This window comes from Tamandua tetradactyla, chromosome 25, assembly GCF_023851605.1.
Source record: "Tamandua tetradactyla isolate mTamTet1 chromosome 25, mTamTet1.pri, whole genome shotgun sequence".
NCBI classification, from domain to species: Eukaryota; Metazoa; Chordata; class Mammalia; order Pilosa; family Myrmecophagidae; genus Tamandua; species Tamandua tetradactyla.
In genome coordinates, this window is record NC_135351.1 from 30,737,987 (window position 1) to 30,748,721 (window position 10,735).

The 10,735-nt window shown below is 42.9% G+C and overlaps 1 non-coding gene across 1 annotated transcript; it reads right to left on the reverse strand.

Annotated features, from left to right (window-relative positions):
* Positions 1–9,814: 9,814 nt before the first annotated feature.
* TRNAV-CAC (transfer RNA valine (anticodon CAC)) lies at positions 9,815–9,887 on the reverse strand. Its single transcript has one exon. It is a non-coding gene; the product is annotated as a tRNA-Val (tRNA).
* Positions 9,888–10,735: the final 848 nt, after the last annotated feature.

A 10,735-nucleotide genomic window follows, 5' to 3' on the forward strand; every position in this document is an offset into this window, starting at 1 on the left:
CTAGATTTGAACCCATTGCCCATTATCCCTGAACCTCCTCCCCTCTGTGACTGGGTTGCAATGGTGCCCAGTAAGGACAAAAGAGAAAATATACAGAGGTGGCCAATAGTAGAAAATCCTGACTGGTGACAGGTAACTCTCTCCACCCCGACCTGGGGTTGCCTAAGTCCCTGACATGCATATGGACAATATCACTGTCTACACACAAGGCCATAGATAGGAATCAAATGGATTAAGCTGTGGAGAAAACATTCTTTCCATATGTATGAATCCTGATGTGCAGAAGAACGGGAAGATGGTACTGAAGGCCAAACTCTGGGACGAAACCCTGGGAGACCTCTGCTCCAGGCGGCGGTGGAACATAGAAAGAAGGAACAAGGAGTTCCCGGGAACCCCAGAGGCTGAGCCCACCGTGATGACAACTGGGTGGTAGATTTCAGCATTGCCTTCTAATGATTAAAGGCAGAAAGGCTTGAATGTATTGTTTCAAAACTTGGATCTCCAAGATAAGAAACTATGATGATTGGGTCAATTCAGTTCTAAATGAAAGAGAAAAATCTTTTAGTTGATAAAACCCTGGGGAAAATTTTAAGTTGTATTAAGCTCTAAAATCACAGAATGTCACCTTCCCCTCATTTGTTCCTCAACAATACAGTCTGTAATTTTAAAGTTGCACCAGGTGATCCTAACATTTACACAGTTTGAGAAACCCTACTCTAGAAAATAACTGATTCCTTGCCTCATTATTTCCATTTTAACTTGCTCACACCCAAGAGAAGACTATGGATCAGCTGAAGGCAGATCTACTATTGAAAGATGCATTATTTTAACTCCCAGCACCCCTCACAGGGTGTCTTGGCCGATGTCAATACATTTTCATGAGAGAAAGAGTATGTACTTTTCATAATATCAACTCACAAATTCATGGGCTGTTTTAATTTTGTTTGTGGCTTTTCCATACGACTGTCCTTTCTGTCCCCAGGTCAGGAGTCAAGGAATCCTAGACAGAAACACAGAGAAAGCAGGCCCATCTGTTTAGAGTGACACTGTCCCAAAGCTGCTAATTCCCATCTGTTATTTCCATTCCTGCCCATTCCTTGAGTGTTTAATTTTTGCCAGGGACACTATCAGTTTGAGACAATTTCTCACCCTCTCACTGATGCCCTGAAACTGCTGGGATCTCCTATGGAAGTTCCTAGGTCTGAGTGGAGGAATCAAGGTTGAATCACATCCTTGAGATGAGAGCCAGGCAACGCGAAGGGCCAACAGGGACCCTCTGACCAAGGACTATACCTCTCTTGATTCTACATTTTCATCAGGAAACTTCTTTTCTCTATGCTGCAGGAGCTACTGCGGTGGAGCTGGGGGACGGGGGGGGGGAGGGGGGAGGACTGTGCAGGACAGAGACACCAGTAAGAGGCTTACCAAGTAGGAAAATACTAGTGGAGAAGACAATGGTAACTTTTTATTTCTTAAAAAAACTTTGACTTTAACACTGTCTTCCTAAGGGTGTTTTTCAGCCAACCAGCCTCCCACGAGCAATAAGAATACAGAGATAAAAGGGGGAAATCTCAGAAGGTGGTTCTTTACTGTCTCTTTAGACCCATTTGGACTTAAATGACAGGCAGGATTGCAGTGTGGGACAGCAGCACGTGAGGAGGAAATGATAACCCCCTCCTTGTGTGAATTCTTTTCTTTCTGTGAGATCTTCTCATCTTCTACAAAATCATCACCATCCTAAATCCACAGATGTGCGATGAGACTGCGAGTCGTTGATTATCCGTTGATTATCCACCTGGGTGGGATGCACTGGTGTCAATGTTTATGACTGAAATAAAAACTCTGTGTGTCGTAGAGATTTTATTAATTCACTCAACAATTATACTGAATGTCTGTCTTCTCTGTTGCCTGTATTCTTGGCCCTGGGTACACAGTCAAAAGAAACAAATGTCTCCATCTCCAAGGAATTAAAATTCTAGTGAAGGTCAAAAGACAATTTAAAACACATGTATTGGAGAAGATGGCGGCTTAGTAAGACGCGCGGGTCTTAGTTCCTCCTCCAGAAAAGCAACTAAAGAAACAGAAACAATACGAAACAGCTCCCGGAGCCACGACAGAGACCAAAAACACAGCGTACCCATTCTGGAACGGCTGAACGGGCAGGGAGAATCCGCTGCGGTGAGATACCCAAGGGGCGCACGTTTTCCCGGCCAGGGCAGCTGGCGACTGGGGTCCCCTCCACGCACGTGGCTCCCCAGTCTGACTGGGAACGTTGGATAGCGGGGCCCTCCCGCCACGCTTGGCGTCTCAGCCCAGCTGGGCAATTTGGACCAGCACTCCCCCAAGCTGCTGCGGCTGGCGACCCCCCCTCCACGCGCGGTTTCCCGGGCCGACTGCGAGATTCGGATTGGCAAGTTAAAGGAGCCACAGCATCTTTTACTGGTGAGCCCCGCAGACAGACGAGCGCCATGAGCGCCACCTACTGGGCAGGAAAAGAAAAACAGAGCCCAGAGATTTCACAGAAAAACCTTTCAACCAGCCGGGTCCCACACCCAGGGAAATCTGATCAAATGCCCAGACACCAGCAGAAAATAATGGATGACGCTCGGAAAATTGAAGATATGGCCCAGTCAAAGGAACAAACCAATAGTTTAAATGAGATACAGGAGCTGAGACAACTAATGCTGAATATACGAACAGAAATGGAAAAACTCTTCAAAAACCAAATCAATAAATTGAGGGAGGACATGAAGAAGACATGGGCTGAACAAAAAGAAGAAATAGAAAATCTGAAAAAACAAATCACAGAACTTATGGGAGTGAAGGACAAAGAAGAAAAAATGGAAAAAACAATGGATACCTACAATGGTAGATCTAAAGAGACAGAAGCTACAATTAGTGAACTGGAGGATGGAACATCTGAATTCCAAAAAGAAACAGAAACTATAGGGAAAAGAATGGAAAAACTTGAGCAGGGGATCAGGGAACTGAATGACAACATGAAGCGCACAAATATACGTGTTGTGGGTGTCCCAGAAGGAGAAGAGAAAGGAAAAGGAGGAGAAAAACTAATGGAAGAAATTATCACTGAAAATTTCCCAACTCTTATGAAAGACCTAAATTTACAGATCCAAGAAGTGCAGTGCACCCCAAAGAGAATAGACCCAAATAGGCGTTCTCCAAGACACTTACTAGTTAGAATGTCAGAGGTCAAAGAGAAAGAGAGGATCTTGAAAGCAGCAAGAGAAAAACAATCCATCACATACAAGGGAAACCCAATAAGACTATGTGTAGATTTCTCAGCAGAAACCATGGAAGCTAGAAGACAGTGGGATGATATATTTAAATTACTAAAAGAGAAAAACTGCCAACCAAGACTTCTATATCCAGCAAAATTGTCCTTCAAAAATGAAGGAGAAATTAAAACATTTATAGACAAAAAGTCACTGAGAGAATTTGTGACCAAGAGACCAGCTCTGCAAGAAATACTAAAGGGAGCACTAGAGTCAGATACGAAAAGACAGAAGAGAGAGGTATGGAGTAAAGTGTAGAAAGAAGGAAAATCAGATATGATATATATAATACAAAAGCCAAAATGGCAGAGGAAAATATTATCCAAACAGTAATAACACTAAAAGTTAATGGACTGAATTTCCCAATCAAAAGACATAGACTGGCAGAATGGATTACGACCCAGCAATACCACTGCTAGGTATCTACTTAAAGGACTTAAGGGCAAAGACACAGACGGACATTTGCACACCAGTGTTTATAGCAGCATTATCTACAATTGCAAAGAGATGGAAACAGCCAAAATGTCCATCAACAGACGAGTGGCTAAACAAACTGTGGCGTATACCTATGATGGAATATTATGCAGCTTTAAGACAGACTAAACTTATGAAGCATGTAATAACATGGATGGACCTAGAGAACATTATGCTGAGTGAGTCTAGCCAAAAACTAAAGGACAAATACTGTATGGTCCCACTGATGTGAACCGACATTCAAGAATCAGCTTGGAATATATCATTGGTAACAGAGACCAGCAGGAGTTAGAAACAGGGTAAGATAATGGGTAATTGGAGCTGAAGGGATACAGACTGTGCAACAGGACTAGATACAAAAACTCAAAAATGGACAGCACAATAATACCTAAGTGTAATGTAACTAGGTTGGAACACTGAATGAAGCTGCACCTGAAATATCGTTTTTTGTTTGTTTGTTTGTTTATATCTTTTGTTTTTTTTTCTTTTTCCTTTATATATATATATTTTTTTTATTAGTATTATTATCTTAATTCTCTTCTCTATATTAACATTCTATATCTTTTTCTGCTGTTTTGCTAGTTCTTTTCCTAAATCGATGCAAATGTACTAAGAAATGATCATACATCTATGTGATGATACTAAGAATTACTGAGTGCATGTGTAGAATGGAATGATTTCTAAATGTTGTGTTAATTTCTTTTCTTTTTTTTGATTAATAAAAAAATTAAAAAAAAAAAACACATGTATCTATTGTTAAATGAATTGGCTAGGGCCTGGAGATAACCTGTCCACAGTGTCTAAAGCAAAGGTCAACTTATTTATACATGACAGAAATAAAACCTAACTTGTCTGTACATCTTGAAATCATCCACACAGGCCTAAGGCAAATTACCTGTGAAACAAGTTATCTGAGACTCTCTGATGCTGCACAACTGCTGGGACATTCTGACATTCTTTAAACCTGGGTCTTCATTTCCCTGAAACCAGGACTTTTGTCAGGGTCAATAAATTTTGTTAGTTAGCACTCCCCTTATTGGGATGCTTTTCTTATTGCTTTTCTTAACCAATCATATTTTTCTCTGTGTTCTCTCATTGTATTTACCATATAAGCTGCCTCTTTCTCAGGGGAAAATGGAGAGTTTTGTCTTAGCATACAGTGTTCCCAAATGTGCAAATTGTCACCTTTTGATAAATAAAGTTTCTATTTTCTAAACTCTTAAAATTTTTCTTATCTTTGACTATATATATATATATATCTCAAAATATATTTAGTGCCCAGTTGTGAGTAATTTAAAAGAAGAGAGCCAGATCAATTTTAACTGATGGGACTGAGTTGAAGGGCAGTGTAGCAGAGGGGGTAGATAAGCAAAGAGGAAGCCCAACATCGCACTTCAATCACTGGGCCAGATCCTGCCTGTGGAGGGTTCAATTATGTGCCCCAGGAAAAGGTGTGCATAATCTTAGTCTATTTCTGTGGGTGTGAATCCACTGTAAACACAACCTTTTTAAGATGTCATTTTTAGTTAAGGTGTAGCCAACTGAATATAAGGTTGTGTCTTAATCCTATTACTGTAGGCCTTATAGACAATGCCACAGAGAGAAAGCCACAGAAAGGACAGGAAGTTAGAAGTCAAAGGAACTTGGAAGAGAAAAGAGAAGACATCACCATGTGCACTGCCATGTGACAGAAAAGCCAAGGACCTAAGCATCCCCAGGGGCAAGCACCAGTCTTGGGGAGAAAAGACAACCTGTTGACAGCTCCATTTTGGATTTCTAGCATCAAAACCATGAGCCAAAAACAAATTCCCATTGTTTAAGCCCATCCACTGCATAGAACATATTTAGCAGGCAGGAAACTAAGATAATGCATAAGGGACAGGGAGAAGGAGGTGCTCAGATGAACAGTAACTGTCACATACATCCACCCCTTAAGTAAACATATTTTCTTCAGTAAAATTTCTATCCCAACGTTTTATGCCACTTGTTCAAATAAATTCCGTAGCTGTTATGGATCAGAGTTGGAGAAATCCAGTGAATCTGAGAGCACACAAATGTAACACAAAGTTGATCTATATCTTTTCAAGGAGCAGCTAAGACTTCCAACTTATAAGCCAGACCTGAGGTAGATACTCCAAGTCCAGGTCACTAGCACCTATGGGGGCCACCCAGACACCTCTTTAGATTAGTCCCAACTAGACGTGAACTGAAGACCTTGGGGCTGCTTGGACAAGGTAGCCCACCCCGCTGCTTCTCTGATTTAAAAACTTTGACCTATGTCTTCAGATTGCTTGCAGAGAATGTTAAAGAAGGGTCTCGTCTATTCTTTCCATTTCTCCCTTTCCCAGCTCCCATGAAAAACAAGAGGAAAGAAGAAAATCTTACCTGGGGAAGGAATGAACCTTGCCATTCTGCTTCTCTGGTGAACTTAGACTCTCTCAAATCTAATCACCCCAAGCGGAGAAAACAAAGGGGAACATTCCAAAGTGAGGTTCCCTTCTTCTACCTCAGGAAGCCACCAGGAAAGATCCAGAGATCCCTGGAAAATCCAGAACTAGAAGCTGGTAGTTTGGAGCTTGATGGGCAGTGTGAAATTAAGTCACCACCCCCCCCCCCCCACCCCTCCATCCACCCCCTCCCCCGACCCAGAAGGGCTTGGTAGATTTGGTTCCCATTCTCAGCCTAAGGATCCCTTTCCATCCGGGAGGGAAGGAAATCCCGGGTCCATCTGTCCTGAAGCTTTACTTGGACCGCGGAGACGCACTTCTCTGCGCTCGCGTGGGAACGCTCCACCGTGTGCATGTCTGCACCTTCACTTTGCGGTTTTGTTAAAATTAAGGCCTTATGTTCCTCTTTCCTGTCCTGTTGTCTTGTTTTTCGTTTGTCTTGTACCTGCTGTGCCAGCACAGGGCCTGGCATCTGGCATATTATGCAGTAATTTATGTTAACGAGTGTGGAATAAATGTCCTTACGACATTATTTTTATGCTGATCTAATCATGGTTAAAAAAAGATACATAAAGCTAAAAATTGATAACCAAGTGGGACCTGGAAAGTATCTCTTCACACTCACTAGCATCGCTGTAATTTAAAAGGAAAAGGAAGATAACAAGTGTTGAGGATGTGGAGAAATTGGAATCCTTGTACATTGATTGCTGGTGGGAATGTAAAATGGTTCAGATGCTGTGGAAAACAGTTGATGTTCCTAAAATTGTTAAATACGGAATTACCATATGACCCTGCAATTTCACTCCTAGGTATATTACTACAAGAATTCAAAACTGGTACTCAAACAAACACTTATATACAAATGTTCATGGCAGCACTGTTCACAATAACCAAAAGATGGAAATAACCCAAATATCCATCAAGCGATGAATGGCCAACCAGATTGTGATATATCCATGTGGAATATCATTTGGCCATAAAGAGCATGAAGTATTGAAACATGCTACAACCTGATGAAGGTCTTAAGCATTATGACATGTCCCTACGGAGACAAACAAATCCACGTTTAAATTATAATTGTATTATTTACTAGATCTGCAGCTTGGGAAAATTAATCAACCCATCTGAGCCTTAGGGCCTCCTCTTGAAGTTGGTATAATAATACATATCTATAGAATTATGGTGTGGGTCTGAGTAGGTATGTCTTTCCTAATATTTATTGACTGCTTATTATAAACTAGGCAGTGGGGATTCACTGATAGAAGAACAGCTACTATTCCTGCTCTAATGGAACTTGCATTTCACCGAGGGAGACAGGCATAATTCAAGTTATCAAACAAAATAATGTAAAAATGACTAAGAAGAGAGAGACCTTTTACTAAAAGCAATTCAGAGTCCTTACACTCATGGTTTCAGGGAAGCCTCTTGGGAAGTATTTGTTCAACTGGGTTTAAGAATGGACAAGGGGGAGAAGAGTTTCCCAAGAAGTAGAAATGACATGCGCCAAAGCCCTGTGGTGGGAGGTAACTCTGTAAACAAAAGGACAGAATACACTATGACCAGCATAGCTGGAGTGCACAGAGCAAGAGGCAGTGTGGTCTGAAACAATGCTAGAAAGTAGTTACAGTTTGGGCATGAACAGCATGTCAGGCCATTTTAATAAGGGCTAAATGATTTTACATCTTTAGAATGAGTCATTTATATCAGATTCTCAGTAAATATCAGTTTCTGCCTTCTCTGTTCTTTATTGTCTCAAAATCAGATTCTGATTTAATTCAAGGGATAACCAATGAAATTCACTCCTATAACTATGAGAGAATCCACACAGAACAATTGTGTAAGTCCTCTTGGCCTTCAAGGGACAAAAAACAGTGTCCATGTGGGATTTCAAGTCCCTGACTCCTCCCTCATGGTTTTCTTTTCCTGAAACAGCAGGTGTTAACCTTAACTGAAATGAACATTACAAGTCACGATGAAAAGTAGAACGATTTCCCTGAAGTAACTAAGGAGGTAGTAGCACCCATATTCTATCTTACGTTGAAAAGGAGAAGAAAATTAACTTCCCGACACTTGTGTTCTTTAACAAAATTTGAGAGAAAAAGCAAAGTACTAAGTAGTTAAAATTTTGAAATCTTTTCTTCCTGTTTTTCCTCAATTACAATAAATCTCCCACTGGCCACACCAGCACTTTAGTGACTCAAGGGCCAAGCAGTTTCCTGCAGAAAGCAAGCGTGGTCTCCAAAGTCCGTTACTGGGTACCTGGTTTCTAAACGGTTATTGTTCATCATCAATAGATAAAAATCGGGGCGTGCTGGACGGACAGAGAAATGGGTACAGTACAAAGTAAGGTCTTGAAATCAAATTCCTCCTGGGTCCTGCCTGAGCTTTCTTGGCCGTTTGTGAAAATTTGGGGTCACTGGGGCCCTCCTCCAACTCCCGCCGGTCTTGGCTGTCTGCGCCCCCACCTCAGACGGAGCCGGATTCAGAGTTGTGGGGGGACTTCCCAGTAGACCCACTGAAGAACAGTTTTCTGGTTCCCCGCCCGACAGCCCCCGGCAGCAACTGAGCGCCTGACCCAGGGGGCGCTGTGCCCGGAGAGTCCGGTCAGACTCCAGTGCCCAGAACAGCGCCCAGCACCCCGGAAAGGCGCGGCCCTGCAAAAAACTGTTTCACTGGGGGGTCTTTCTGGAGAGCCTGGAGGAGCGATGGTGGAGGAACTAACAGAGAAAGGTTAAGCGGTCGCTCCTGGAGGGCAGAAATATTCGTGCACATCTTGGGGCCAGAAAACTTGACTTATTCATCGTCCTGGTCTCCCTCTTCTGCAACCCCTTCCTCCCATCTCTATCCATCCCTCCCTTCCCGCGCCCCCCCCCCACACACACACAACCAGAGTTCCGAAAAATATTTTTGGCTGGAAAAAAAGAAGTACAGTTGCCAGCGACAGTTAGATCTTCTGTCTGTTAGTCGTCCCTGCTCATTAAGAAACAAAAAACAAAACAAAAGAAACAAAGCCCACAAACTTTTTATTGAGATATCAGAGCATCCTGCACATGCTTTTTGCCCATTGGAAGTTAGCTATTCAGGCCTTTTGCCCGTAGTCCTCAAAGTGGAAGGTAAATTATTCAACTACTAGAAAAAGAAAAAGAATAGCTTTGTGAGCTTGGAGAGACAAAGTTTTCTTAGAACTGGGGAACAGGGATATAAAAAGTTAAATAAACAGAGCTTCATGAAAATTAAGAATGTTACCAAATAACACCATTGAAGATGTTTTCCAGCCGTAGAAGATATTCCTAATATAATTCCCCACAAAGAACTCTTAACCAGACGATATCACACAACTGAATAATAAAGACGGGAAACCCGATTAAAGATAGGCCTCCCTGATTCTAAAGGGAGTTGTTCACCATTTTATGAACCATGATAGTTTCCATGATTTTGAAGATTGCGGAGCAGGGGCTGCTGCTATTGTCCCACCATCCTCAGGCTCACTAAGGAGCAGCGGACGGGAGACAGAATAGCTGGCCGCCAGACGAGGCACCCCGGGCTGTGTGCTGGGACAACTGGGGAACAGGGAATATTTGAGAATTTGTTAAAATACCTTGTTTCCGCCCGGTTTCGAACCGGGGACCTTTCGCGTGTGAGGCGAACGTGATAACCACTACACTACGGAAACCTCCCTGAGGGGATCACGTCTCCCCAAAACCTAAAATAAATGCTTCCTGAATGCTAACGCTGAATTTTCCTTTCCTTTTTTTTCTCCCCATATTTGCTACGCGGTTCTTTCTTTCCTCAAACTTTTTACTTATCAACACTCACAGAACCTCAGCACCGAAACCAAACAAGCGCTTCCTTCACCCAGTGACCTCAAATTTTCACAAACTCCAGGCCGGGAAAGCTCAGGTAGGACCCAGGAGGAACTTTATTTCAAGACCTTTCTTTGTACTGTACCCATTTCTCTGTCCGTCCAGCACGCCCGAAGCTTACCTATTGATGATCAACAATAACCGTTTAGAAACCAAGTACCCAGAAATGGACCTTGGAGACCACGTGGGCTTTGCGCCAGAAAACTGCTTGGCCCAGAGAGACACAGCTCGAGGTGGGTGAGCGGCCAGCTGACCGCTGAGTCCCAGGCCAGGGGAGAGGCCAGGGCACCCTGCTGTCTTCCAAGGGCGCCAACCAGAGCACGGCACCCAGCCTCATCGCCATCAGCGTCCAATCTCCCCCAACCCCCCAGCATTCCCCGGGACTTAAGCTTTCAGCGGCTTCATCTCAGCACTCCGATTTCTGCATATCTCAGTGATTTTTGTTTTATGGTGCTGAGCTCCCACCCCACTCCCCATCTGTATCTGGTATTGTATCTGTTTTTTGATTGTTTGTTAGCTTTTATCCGACATTGCTTGAGAAGTCTACTGGATTACGACATTTTTATTTGCGTCTCTGGTTGTGCCTGCTGCATAGTGCGTAGAGGTTCGAAGCCACTGCAGTGCGCTCAATCTGCAGATGAGCATCCAGGTTGCTTCC